The sequence below is a fragment of the Canis aureus genome, chromosome 22 (genome assembly GCF_053574225.1).
Source record: "Canis aureus isolate CA01 chromosome 22, VMU_Caureus_v.1.0, whole genome shotgun sequence".
Lineage (NCBI taxonomy): Eukaryota > Metazoa > Chordata > Mammalia > Carnivora > Canidae > Canis > Canis aureus.
This window is the reverse complement of record NC_135632.1, coordinates 44,307,038-44,320,411: the sequence shown is the minus strand read 5'-3', so window position 1 is coordinate 44,320,411 and position 13,374 is coordinate 44,307,038. Positions and strand designations below refer to the sequence as shown.

The 13,374-nt window shown below is 55.8% G+C and overlaps 1 protein-coding gene across 6 annotated transcripts in view; it reads right to left on the bottom strand.

Moving 5' to 3' along the window:
- SCN5A (sodium voltage-gated channel alpha subunit 5) overlaps window positions 1-12,502 on the bottom strand; it is a 95,992-nt gene extending 83,490 nt beyond the window's left edge. For all 6 annotated transcript variants that reach the window (XM_077865748.1, XM_077865750.1, XM_077865752.1 and 3 more), the window contains exon 1: window positions 12,386-12,502. The gene's annotated coding sequence lies outside the window, so the exon portion shown is untranslated. The remainder of the gene's footprint in view (window positions 1-12,385) is intronic.
- Window positions 12,503-13,374: the final 872 nt, after the last annotated feature.

The following is a 13,374-nucleotide window of genomic DNA, read 5'->3' as shown; positions in this document are numbered from 1 at the left end:
TCCCTGGGCTGAAACAGCTTCTTCCAAGGGACCACTCTTCTCAGCCTGACTTAAGTGCAAGGGGCCCCTGACTCCATCCTATTCCAAGTTTATTATTTCCAGTTACTGGGGGCATCTCCCCCAAGGTTCTGCTGGCTCCCAAGAGTTCAGGGAAACAAAATGTGAACCCTCCTTTTTTTTTTTAAGATTTTATTTATTTACTCATGAGGGACAAACAGGGAGAGGCAGAGACATAGACAGAGGAAGAAGCAGGCTCCCTGCGGGGAGCCCACTGTGGGACTAGATCCCAGGACCCCGGGATCACGACCTGAGCTGAAGGCATTCACTCAACCACCGAGCCACACAGGTGCCCCATGAACCCTCCTTTTTAAACTCTTTCCTCCTGATCCTTTCTTCTGACAAGGGCTGCACTCTCAAAGCACCATCAAACACCCCAGCCTCCACTCCCACTGCTGCTCCCAGGGACCGGCCTCCTCTCCCAGCTGGGACTGTGCTGACCTCATGGCCACTGGCCTCCCCCCTTTTCCCTTCCATTGTCCACAGGCAGCTCTACCACTCCTTGTCTCAACCATCCCCAAACACATCCCCTGTCCTCTGCCCTGTGTGATGGCAGGGCCACCTCAGGCTCTCCTCACCACCCCACCTTCTCCAGGACACCTTCTATGGTTGCCCACCCACACTGAACTCCCTCCTCTGGGCATCCAGCCCTTTCCTGCATCCCAGCCTCAGCTGCTTTCTGTTAGTCCCTGGGGGGAGTCTGATTTCACCAAACAGCCTGAAAACCTCTTCTGAGGGGAGGGTCAGGTCCCCCTCCCCCTTGAATCTCTGGCCTGTACATGTGGGGATTCACAACAGGATGGAGATGCCATGAGGGACACTAGGATTGCCCAGAAACCAGAGCCCTATGGACTTGCCTCCTCTAACTCTTCAGTTGGCCTTCCTGAAGGAAGATTTTCCTGAATGTATGGGGCACAGAGCTGGTGCTCAATCCATAGCGGTGACAATGCTATAACGTGGAACATGACAGAGTGCAGCTGTGGAGACTGTCCAGGGTTGGGGCATGACGCTCCAGACTTCTCTGGTTTCAGCATTAAGATTCCTATAGCCTGAGAGGGGATACCCTTCCGTCCAGGACAAACCAGAATGGCTGGTGCCCTGCGGGGTGAAGAGGGGCTGGCCTAACCTCTTCTTACAGTGCTTTCCTGACCATTCCCCTCCGGGATCCCATGGCAGGCATGCTCCAACATCCTGAGTCACCTCTAGCATTTCAGTCGCCTTGGAATCGCAGCCTCTGAAACACAGTATGCAAAGAATATTCTTTGCCATGTAAATTTATGCAAGGTGCTCTGTGGAAGTGGTTCCTAGGCTTCCTCGAAAATCTCTACTGGCTTCCTCTGCTCCTGCTCCTCTCTCCTGCCCTGGAGGCTCAGGCCATCTGTGCCCCTGCGCCATGGCCCTGCCTCCTACAGCCCCTCAGTCCTAAAGCAAGAGGCTCAGGGGAGAGCGTGTGGTGCCCATGAAGGTTCACTTCCCACAGGTGGAGGTGAGGGCACTAGGAATGAATTCATTTTTCCTTGAGGAGAATGAGTTAAAACTAATTAATACCTCAACTCATAGGCTCATTTTATTAATCAGACTATTCAGTGAACACTTAATCAGCACCCACTGTGTACATGGTCCTACAAATGACTTCACAGAATACTTTTCTTCCCAAAGTCATGGATCCTAAGTCAACAGGTGATGATGAGGAGATAAGGACCAGTCCTCGGCAAAGAGGCTCCATGATATGGAGCCGTATAAAGCCTTATAAAGAGGCTTTATAAGGACATTTCTATTCAGCTTTGCTGAGATGGGCAATGAAGAGATGCCTTGGGCCAGGGAACCCAGCCCTGTGCCCAGCTCTGCTTCTGCCTTTGGCCTCCCTAATTCCCTCTCTGCAAGGTATTCTGTTTCTATGTGGAGTAGGGACATGGTTAGATTGCCTGTGTGGTTCTGGGTCCACTTATTGCCATGTGTCCTTGGACAAGTCAACTGATGTGTTTCTGCCTCAGTTTTCCCATTTGTAAAATGGGGTTAATAATCATACCAATTTCACAGGGCTGTTCTGAGGCACAGATTATCAATACTTACACAGGCTTGACACATGGGAATTATTTCATGAATGCCAGTTGCTCTTATCATTGTGGTCGTTGTCACTACTTTTTTCCTACGAGATCCAACTCAGAGGATCCTCCTCTGAAAAACCTGTCTTGCTGCCCACCCCAGCCAGCCCTCCCTGCCTGGCTGGCCTTCCCTTCTCTGCATTCCCAGAACACTTGTATTCCCATACCCACTTTATCATAGAATGGAGTAATTTACTTCCACACCTGCCTCTCCCTTCAGCTGTGTTCTGAGCTCCCAAAGTACAGTCTGGCCCACAGAGGTGCCTCTAAGGGCCTGGTGAATGAATGAATGAGTGCCAGATTAACCTTCCTATTGCCCAGCCCACTAAGCCACACCGTGAACTTGGACAACGTCACAACGTTCTGGACCTTGGTTTTCTCAACCATGAGCTGGGTGGGCCATTCCAGCAGTATCGCGTGCTCACCATGTGCCCAGGACTGCTGTAAGCACTATTGTGATCACCTTATTTCATCCTTGCAACAATTCTAGGGAGAGGGGATTATTATCCGTTTTACAAAAGGAAACCTGATGCTTAGAGGTTAAGTAAGCAAGCCCCAGTCTATCTGAAGCCAGGTCTCATGAAGCTACTACATTGCCTCCTAACTCTGATGACACAGAGGGGCTGCCCGCCCTGGGCGGGGCACGTCTGTGATCCCCACTACAAAGCTAGGAGTCCCGCCCTGTTGGCCTCCTCCGAGGCTGGTCTTCCCTCTCAGCAGCCTGGCTGGCTGACCTGCCTATGCCCACGCGTGGGCAGATACTCCCAGGGAGACTTGGCTGATTTCTGCCAATGCCCAGAGTGTCAGCAGTTTCTCTGTCAGAAATGATTCCCCAGCAGTTTTTCTCTCCAGCTCTGGGACTGTTCAACTGCCCTGTCCAACAGGGTAACCACCCAGCCCACCTGGCTACCAAGTACTTGGAATGTGGCTAGTGCCCACCAAGATGTGCCGTTGTATAGTCCACACCCATTCTGAAGGCTTAGTATGGTAACAAATGTCAACTATTTCATTATTAACTTTTAAACACTGTACAATTTACGCTGATAATATTTTGGATATACGGGTTAAATAAAATGTTAAAATTAATCTGACTTGTTTCTTTTGACTTTTAAAATACGGCTACTAGAAAATTTTAAATTGCATATGTGACTTGCATTTGTAGTTTGCATTCTGTCTCTATTGGATGGCATTCCCTCCCAGCGCCAGGCCCTAAACCCTTACAGAGTTCCACCTGCATTAGGCTGGGCCTCAGGCAAGCCTGGGGGTGGGGGAGGGAAGAGAAACGGAGGGGGTGGGGGTTGGGGATAGGTTGAAAGAGAGTTGTCTTCAGCAATCCAGAGAGTGGCCACCCCGTTCAGGGCAGCGGCCGGGAGTGGTAGTGCAGCCCCGAGCCACAGGTTGGGGAGAGGGGGGGGAGTGGGAGGGGTCGACAGCATCCCTCCAGCCCGGGCAATTATCTGCACAGTCCTGGCTCTCCCAGGGTAACCGCTTGGACAAAGGCTCAGTGGGGGTGCCAGCTGGTGCTCGTGGCCTATGCATTCAGGTCCTTGCTCCCAGATCAAAGGCACATTGGCACGTCCTTGTGCAAGGCCTCAGCTAACCGGCTCCCTGCAGGCTCCACTCCTTTGAGGCTGCACAGGCATTAACTCTGTCTAGTCCGGATCCCGATCTTTGGGGCGGACGATCCCGATCCGATCCGATCCCGAGGGGGCTTTCCTTCTCCAGTCCCTAGCCCAGCCCCCACCAATCTGGGGAAGTCCTGCAGCATCCCCCCCATCCCTTCTGGAGGCGAACACACCCACCCCAGAAGCCGGGGATGCCCTCATTTACATACATTTGCATCTCATTTATTCCAACACTCAGGCTGAAGCCGAGGCTAATTCTGCTGACAGGAAAACCCTACCCGCTTGCTCTGCTGAAGTGATTCCCCAGGCAGGATAAAATGGGGTCCCTGTGACCAGGTCCCTCTATTTGGAGTGGGAGCTGAGGGGAGAGCTGGAATGGGGCGGGGGCACCTTTGGCTCGAGCCCTGGACTCAGCCAAAGCCTCTCTTTTTTCAAAGTCCTCCTTCCCCACAGTAAGGACAGCCTGATGGGGGGCTCGGAAGTGGCTCAATCATCTTGAGTTCAGTGGTGTTTGGTATTTCCCGTGCCAGGTCAGGGGATTTGCAAACTCCCCAGGTCATTCAGAGCCCCCTCCACAGGGCAAGTGGCATCCCCTTCCCCCCCAAGCCTGAGTCTGCCTTGTAACCCCATTTACTGCTGCATGCACAGGGGATCGGTGCCATTATCCTGGGAGGCCCTGAGATGGTGATCAAGACCCAGGGCTGCTGCCTACGGGCCTGGGGTCTCCAGGGTGGGGACCTGGGTGATCCATGATGTGACCACACAACTCAGAAGTCAGACAGCTGGCTCCACCAACCAGGGCTGCCCGGACTGTGGACCATCTCTACCCACTACACACTACACACAGTCAGGCAAGAGGGTGCTCACCCGTGGCCTAGGAAGCACCCTGGTGGCACACAGGTGCCCACGAGACAGCAGTCAGCATCTTAAGCCTCTCTACAGCCCTATTTCTCTCAACTCATTTTTCTCAATACCTGGGCTAAAGAAAAAAAAAGGACTTCACAGGGCAACTGTGCACTGATGCCATGGCAATTGAAGCACTTATGGAGCACCTACTATGTGCACTGAGGGAGACAGAGTTGCCCTAGAGAAACCCGGTGGGGGCTTAGGGTCCCTTAGCCCCCAGAGAGAGATACGTCGATCCACTCATACCCAAAATCTATGCCACAAAAGTGTTCATGACATAGTATAGGCATATGTGCAATCCTTTTTCCCCATTACTTTTTGAAATTGAGGTATTATATATTTTATATATATATATATATATATGAAAAAGCACAGATTTTAGGCGTATAGGTGAATGAGTTTTAACAAATGCATATACTTGTGTTACTACCACTCCAGTTAAGGCAGTAAACCTTCCCACCGCTCCAGAAAGTTCCCTAGTGTCCCCTTCCGGTGAACTCTGCAGATTTCTATCACCATAGATCAGTTTTGCCTTTTCTAGAACTTCACATCTATAGAAACATAACGCATGGGCTGTTTGCGTCAAATGTTCTTCTCGACATAACGCTTCTGAGACGTTTACTTTGTATTTGTTGGTGACTGCCATCTGAGTTCCCTTTGCAATGCACTGTGACCGCACGTGACCCATCCGGGGACAAGTCCTTCACTCAATCACAAAAGGCAAGGACTGGAAAGGACCTGAAGTCCAGCTATCTCTGGGGACGAACGTCCCCAGGGGATCCTTAGGGAGTATTTTTCTCTCCTTCCCTCAGACATTTCCTGAAACAGAAACTCAGCAATTATACATCTAACAGGCACCCAGCTCAGCAAGCGAGTGGGGGCTTTCCCTGGGTTTCCACTTTTGTTAGCAACGAGCTGTCGCTTTATTTAACTGGCAGTCTGTGCTGCATCGACCCACCACGGGTGGTGGTGGTTGTGGTGGTGGTGGTGGTGGTGGTGGTGGTGGGGCTGGCGCTGCAAATGGCCAGCCCAGCTCAAGTCTGGCTGTAGTGGGCAGGCCTCTGCCCCTCTGGCTCCCCACACCCCCATACCAGCTGGGTATCCCTTGGAGGGGGATGGACTCAGGGGCTGGGATTTTTGCGGGGGCTGGGTCCCAAGGCAGGCAGCAATGCTGGGCAGCAGAGGGCGGGCTCTTTGGCTCTGAGGGGCTCTTTGGACCACTTCCCTGTTACTTGCTGGCCCAGGTCGATGAGGCTGGGGGCTGTGATGGCCACTCAGGAAGCATTGATGGGGCTGGGAGGGTCCCTCCCAAGGTCTGATTTTTCTCCCGATCTTAGGTCTCCCAGCCTGGCCAGATGGAGGGTCGGGTAATGTAGCCGAAGAAGTGAGATCAGTGCCTCAAGCTAGACCACTCCCTGCCCCGCCATCCCTTTGAGCGCTGCCTCTTGAGTCAGGCCCTTCCTTCACACAGGACTTCGAGGAATCAATACCCGCCAGAAAGGCATTTACCACCCTCTTGATGCCAGGAAGGGCCTTTCTGCTGTCCAAAATCCATTCCCAGAAAGCACGGGGACTGCCTGGGCAAGGCCCGGGTGGGGCCGGGGCAACATGGGCCAAGCGCAGCCCCCGAGTGCCCGAGTAACCCTGAGGCCAGGGGCTGACGGCGCCGGCTCGGCCTCCGGGACGGCACCGAGGGACACGCGGCCCCGTGTGCTGGGATGACGGCAGTGGGGTCTCCAAGGGGGGCAGGGACCTTCGCGTGGCCACACAGCCCCACGAGAGCGGCTCTGTCCGTTCACTTACTTAAACACCCCCGTGGGGGCTCCACTTCCCACCGCCTCCCTGGAGACTCAGCCAGGAAGAAGCTGAAGAGGAGGAAGAACGAACTAAACACCAGCCCCAGAGCAGACACGTTCTCCCCCCACAACAGGCCCCGATCCCTTTCGTCTCTCCAAATTCTGTGTGACCTGCCATGGCTGGGCTCTAATCACACCTCCTCTGGGCACCCTCCCCTGGCAGCTCCGGGCCACACTGACCCCCACCCCCACCGAGTGTGTGTATGTGTGCTGAGCCCCCAACTCCAACCACAATCTCCTCCATCCCGAGCAGCCTTTGCTCTCACGTGGGGGTGAACCTGCCAGGCCCGGCGGGGCCCTGGTATCCTTTTCTGCCTATCCAGGGTAGTAAACAGGGTGAGGAATGGACAAGACAGATTCATAGACCTGTCCCACTGGACTCTCGCTTCAGTAGCCACTACATTTTCTGTTGGGCTTGGGGCACACCAGACACTCCTCCAGGAAATGAAGTTGGAGGTGGGCAAGCTGAGGGTACCCAGCTCCCCAGCCCATGGCTGTGACCCTGCAGGGATGGGGTGAGGGTGGCCTGCCAGGGGAGGTGACACAAGTTTCAAAGAGTCCGTGAGTCACATCACTCCAATGCTGTGTCAGCTGTGGGGCTTGCCCCTGAAAAGCCTGCTCCTGGACTCTCTCCCCCATTTGAGGGTCCCTGGCCCTAAGAATTGACGTGGGGTCTCTATAAATAGCACCCATTCCATATTGATCATCTTAAAAAGACACGGTATGTTCTAGGCCCATGGAGAGAAGAGTTGTGTCTAAAAATAGTCTTATCCCCAGGAACCACTGCCAGCCCTAGGCAGTGGTATAAGCTGTGCACAACAAAAGGGGCAGCCTGAAGGGGGCAGATGATGGAAGGGGAGGGGGTTAGAAATTGAGGCATGGAATCTCTCCATCTCCACCTCATTCTCTCTGCTTTGGCCACAGTAGCCAACCATGTCTCAGGAGACTTTCACTGCCTCAGGGCCTTTGCACTTGCCATTCCCTCTTTATAAGACATTTTTTCTCCAGATTTCCTCTGGATTGCTTCTTTCTTGGTTTTGCTTTTTCCAGATTTATTTATTTTAGAGAAAGAAAGAGTGCCTGCGAGTGGGGAGAGGGGCAGAGGGACAGTCTCAAGCAGAGACTGAGTGCAGAGCCCTACGTGGGGCTCAACTTAGGGCCTGATGCAGGGCTCAATCCTGTGACCTGTGAGATAGTGCCTGGAAATTATGAGTTGGCTGCTTAACCAATTGAACCACCCAAGCACCCCTGGTTCTTTCTTGTTGTTCAGGTCTCTTTTTGGTCTCCTCCTTCAAGAGGCCTTCCCTGCCAATGTGGAGTCACTCCTGTCTCTCTACCACATCATCCAGTTTTACTTCCTTCATAGCTCTGGTCATGATCTAAAATCGCCTTCTGTATCTATTTGTTTAGTGGTATCCAGTCTGTCTCTCCCCCATATTATGTAAACTTCATGAGAGCAGTTATTGTATCTGAATTATGCACCTTCTAGAATCTTCCATGGCACGAATAGGTGCTGAATGTCTTATCCAGGCTCTCCCCTACCACCCCAAGCTGAACTCGGCCTCAGACCACCACCCCAGGCCAGTCTGGGGTGGCAGAAGGCAGTGGGCATCCAGTCCGGGCTTACTCTGTAGTCCCCCCGTCCCTGCTCTGCTCTCTGCAGCGTCCAGTTTCTGCTCACTGGCTGCCCTTGGCTCATCCCTTCTCCTCTCTCTGCCTCCTTCATAGAGTTTGCCACAGCAGTTTTACCCTAGCCCCTCTATTCCTGGGTATCTACTTTAGACCACCTCAACATGTCCCCAGGCACCGCTTTCTAGAACACTTTTCTCAGATCAATCTCTCTCTCCCTTTCCTGTCCCCCGCCCCCAGGAGGAATCACAGTTCCTGCCATCAAAAAGCCCCTTCTGAGGCACAACTTCAACTCAGACCTCTGGGCCCTCACTGTGAGTAAAAGTATTTTCCCACCTCCCGTGGCTGTACTGCATGGACACACATGCCTAGAGTCCACTTTGGGCTCTCCCTACAACCCCACCCCTGGACTTCACCCCTGGCCAGCTCCCCTCTATCTCCTGCCTCCCTCTTAAACCATCAAACTCTTGCAAAGAGCTGTCTACACATGCTGTCTCCACGTCTTCACCTTCTGCTCACTCCTGAACCCACTCCAGACTGGCTCCTATTCTCACCAATTCATTCATTCATTCATTGAACAACTAACAGTCTGAGCTGGGCACCACATCCTGTAGGTGTTAAGGAAGTTTCTATTGCCTGGAGCCACCAGCACCCTCGCTGTTGCTCAATCTAATGGACATTTGTTTTAAAATTATGCATTCTTTTCAATCTATGTATGAACTTCTCAGAATGCATCTTATTCACTCTCAGCAGAAAGGAACAGAAGACTCCCCTTCCTCCAGGACGTGCTCTCTCCTTGTTTTCTGTGACATCTCCCACTCCTGGCTTGCCTCTCACCTCTCTAACTGCTCCTTCTCAGCCTCCTTTGCAGACTTTTCTGGCTTTGAGTGTTGGGGAATGCCTCAGGGCTCTGGATTCAACTCTGTTGTCTCTGCACCCTCTTCTCCACATTAGGATCACCTGGGTGCTTTCAAAATTTCTGATGCCCAAGAGTCCAATGAATCAGAACCTAAGGGGGTGGTGCCTGGGCATAGTTTTTTTTTTTTTTTTTTTAAATTTTTAAAAGCTTTTCAGGTGATGCTAATGTGGCCAGGGTTGAGGGCCACTGATCTGCATTGTTGCTGGACAACCTAATTCACTGCCATGGCTCCCATGGCCAGCTCCTGCAGACAATTTCAAGTTTCTACCTCCAGCCCTGGTCTCCTGCCTGAACACTGGACCCTCTCCTCCAACTCTCTGCTGGATGCTGACATATCTCTCTGGAAGTACGAGGTTCCAGTCAGAACCCTGAAACATCCATCACTTCTCCTTTGTTCCTTATCAAGCCTGCCAACCTCAACTTCACTCTCACAGTGTGGTGCACTGGTGAGGAATCTCACTTAATGAGCAGTCAAAGTGAGGGCTGGGAGAAGCGCCCCTGAACAGAGAAGAAAGTTGGGATGCCACAGGTCCTACCACCTGTGGTAGCCTGACCATTCCTCTCCCTCAACTAAAGGACTTCTGACGGCACTCCTGGTCTGCACTGACACGATAGTACAGCAGCCTACAGTGGATGTATCGACACCTGGGCTCAAACCCACCTGGGCTCAAACCCACTACTTAATAGATGTGTGACAGTGAGCAAGTGATTTAACTGTTCTGGGCCTTCAGTTTCGCCACCTGCAATACTGTCATTATATGGCCTCCGCCTCCGGGATTGATGCAAGGATTCATGAGATGACCCTTATAAAGTGATTAGTGCCATGCCTGGCTGGCAGAAAGCACTCAGTGAATGTTAGCTATTTTTAGTACCATTACTGAGGATAAATTCCCAATTCCTGAGTAGAGCTCACAAGGGCCCCCGTGACTGTGACCTTGGCTTTTGCTTCCGTCTGCTCTTCCCTCTCTCACACCATGAGACCCAACGGGTCGTTGAACTAACAACTGCGTTCTTTCACAAATCTGCGCTGTACATGCGGGTCCTGATGGCCAGACTGCAACATCTCCATCTAGAAAACTCCTATTCATCCTTCAAAACCCATGTAGAAGGTTCTTTTTGTTCCATAGATACTCTTGACTCTTCTGGCTGAAGGTAATCATTCCTCTTTCAGGTGGGCTATGGGGCTACACTTCTTATCATTGCACATCTTTCCAACAACCTTCCCAAGTGTCAGTGGGAACTAGCCTCCTGTGAACAGAACAGAGACTGCCATTGATCAGAGACTGTTCCAGGATGTTCCCAAGACTCCCTCCTAGGATGGCTGAGGCACCAGCCTCCTCTGTTCCATAATTCCCAGCTGTCTCTGGTGCTTCCCACCACTCCTCCGAGCTCAGTCTTCATGCTGAGTGAGTCAATCCTGGAAGTTTTCCAGAGGAGCTTTGATCACCACACTGAGATGGGTCAAGCACCCTAGGGCCACAGCAGCTGCCCAGGCCACATGGGGCTGAACACTGGTTCTTGGCACCCGAGAGCCCATTCCCTTTCTGCTCAGATCCTCTTTGGTCAGGCCTGGTCATTTCGGCCCCTAGGAGGTAGTTCTCAAGGAATCTTCACCCTGAGTGGTGCGCCAAACCTACTGACTCTCTAGATGACCTTGGGTAAATCCTTGACCCACTCTCAGCCTCGGTTTCCTCCCGTACAACATGGCAGTGATGACAGGATTACATTAAAAGTTCAGTGGGTCCCATTTCAGCACAGGGCTGGACACTCTAGCATAAAATCTGTGTTCCACAGTCTCGCTGGCCCTTGACCCTCCCCTCCCGATGCCCCTGTGACTGCAGCATGGTCTGAGCTATCAGCCTGTGCCACCCTCATTCCGCCTTCCAGCTCCATTACCACCCACTCACGTGCACCTGCCCAATTCCAACTGGGAGGAGTTGAGGGCAAGAAGATGGGAGTTGAGGACAGCACCAAGGGCCTGAGCTTCCAGTGGTCTGGGCCTCTGCTACCTGGGATGCCCTCCAGATCCTGAGGGGTTTGGTGGGAATCGGGGAGACGGCTGAGGTGGTGCCGCATGATGGGGGTCATATGGTGTGTCTGCCTCCAACCCGCTGTCCCGGCTCACAGAGGGAGGAAGGTGACCAGGGTGTCAGCAGGAGGTGGGGAGACAGGTGGGGGGATGAAATGCCAGCCCAGAACCCTAAGAGGAGACTCACTCTGCCCTCCTGGGACTGGTCTCAAGGCTCTAAGGAGAGGAGACTGAGTCGTGCCCCAGTCTCAGCCATGGCTTCCTGATTCATCCATGCGCTGGCCTCCAACAGGTGTTTGCAAGGCGAGCCTCTGGCCAGGCCTCGTCCCCTGCATTCCCCCACCACTGCCACTCTCCAGCCCTCCGGCCTCCACAAGGCTAGGCACCACGGCTTCCTCCCGGTGCCACCAAAGACGATCAAATAACACAGCGGATGAAAGCCACCTCCCTCCCTCCATCAGGGCGAGTGGATCTGCCCGGGTCAGAGCGATCTCGAGGGGGGCAGAGAACTCTCCCTAATCCCAGCGCACAGAGACCTCCCTTGTTGGGAGCACAAGGAGATCTCTCCTCCTTCGCGGCGCACAGAGACCAGAGGCGGCCCGTAAGGGCGTCAGAGGGCACAGAGATCTCTCCATGGTGGGAGAGCGCAGAGATAAGACACGCATATTAGATCTCCGGCCCTCAGGGCGCAGGGACCTTTCCCAGGTCGGGACGCGCGGAGAGCCTGTCCCAGGGCGGACACCCCGACAGGAGCGCTCGCCGGGGCTCAGAGCAGGGGGGCGGCCCCTCCCCCACTGCCAGCCCCGCTCGGCCGGCTCCCCGCTCTCTGGAGCCGCCCTCACTGCGCGCCTGTCGCCGCTCTGACCTTGGGGTCTCCGGCCTCGGGAATCCGGGTCCCAAGCCCAGACCCTCCCCGAGCCTGCGCCAGGGTCCGCCGGGAAGCCGGGGCCGCAGCTCCTCCTTCCCGGCCCTCGAAAGCGCCCCGGGAAACCCGGAAGGAAAGGGATGGGGAGGGGGCGCCCCGCGGTCTCGGACGCCCCCCGCGGGAATCCCCTGCAGCCCCGCGCCCCCGCACCCTTGCTTCTCCCGCTCCCGGCCTGGGGGCAGCGGTGGGGGAGGGCACTGCCGGGCGCACCCGGGGCAGGGCCGGGGGTGCGCAGGGGCTGGAGGCGCCGACCCTCGGGGAGGAAAGTTGGGCGGCGGCAGGCGGCGGGGCTCGGGCCGGGCCGGGGCTCCCGGACGCGGGGGCGCTCGCTCACCTGCTGGTCCCCCGGCCCGGGCCCGGGATGGGCGGCTGAGGCTCGGCGCGGGCTCGGCTCGGCGCGGGGCTCGGGGCACCGGGCGCAGGCTCAGCGGCCCCGGGGGCGCGATCCCCGCATCCCACGGGCGCCGCCGCCGTCTCGGCTCGGCCGCTCCGCTCGGGCTCCGGGACTCGGCGGGCGGCGCGGGCTCGGGCTGGGGGCGGGGTCGGGGGCGGGCCCCGCCTGGGCTCGGCCTGGGGCTCGGGGCCCCGGGCTGGCTCCGCCCCAGAGCGACGCGCCCGGACTCCGCACGTGGCGCTCCGCCCGCTCGCAGCGCGAACCCCGGGCGCCCGCCGGGGCGCACCCCCCGCCGTGCCCCGGGGCCGCCCCGCCGCCGGCAGCCACCCACGCGGGCGCGGACCGGCACACGCAGACGCGGGCCCACGCTGGGCGCACACTCACCGACCCGGGACGCTCCGCCGCGGAGCCGCCCACGCGGACGCGGACAGGCACGCAGCCCGGCACCCTCCGGGGAGTGCACGCGGGCGTCGCCTCCGACCTGGGCGCCCCCCATCGGAGAGCCGGCCCGGGACGCGGGCGTGCCCTGATGGGGCTCACCGGCACACGCAGGCCCGCATGCCGACACAGACACCCTCGACAGACGCGCCCCTGCACGGCGGGAGAGACACACTGACACACAGACACCCACACGGACATAGGCAGACACACTCTGGCAGGACTCACACGCGCATCCGCTGCCACGCTGCCACAGAGGCACACACTCACGTAGGGCCCCGTTCTGTTAGAGAAACACGCGTGGCACACGATTCTGCACAGTGGTACGCACCTGCACCGACGCGCATTGACACACACAGACCAGAAGCAAGGGCAAAACCAGCAAATACAGAGACGCCCGCACTGAGATGGGCTCGCACACCCGCTCCCCCACAGGCACGGTGTTGGCACACGGGCAACCCACACCTTTACACACAGAGACGCACAGACAT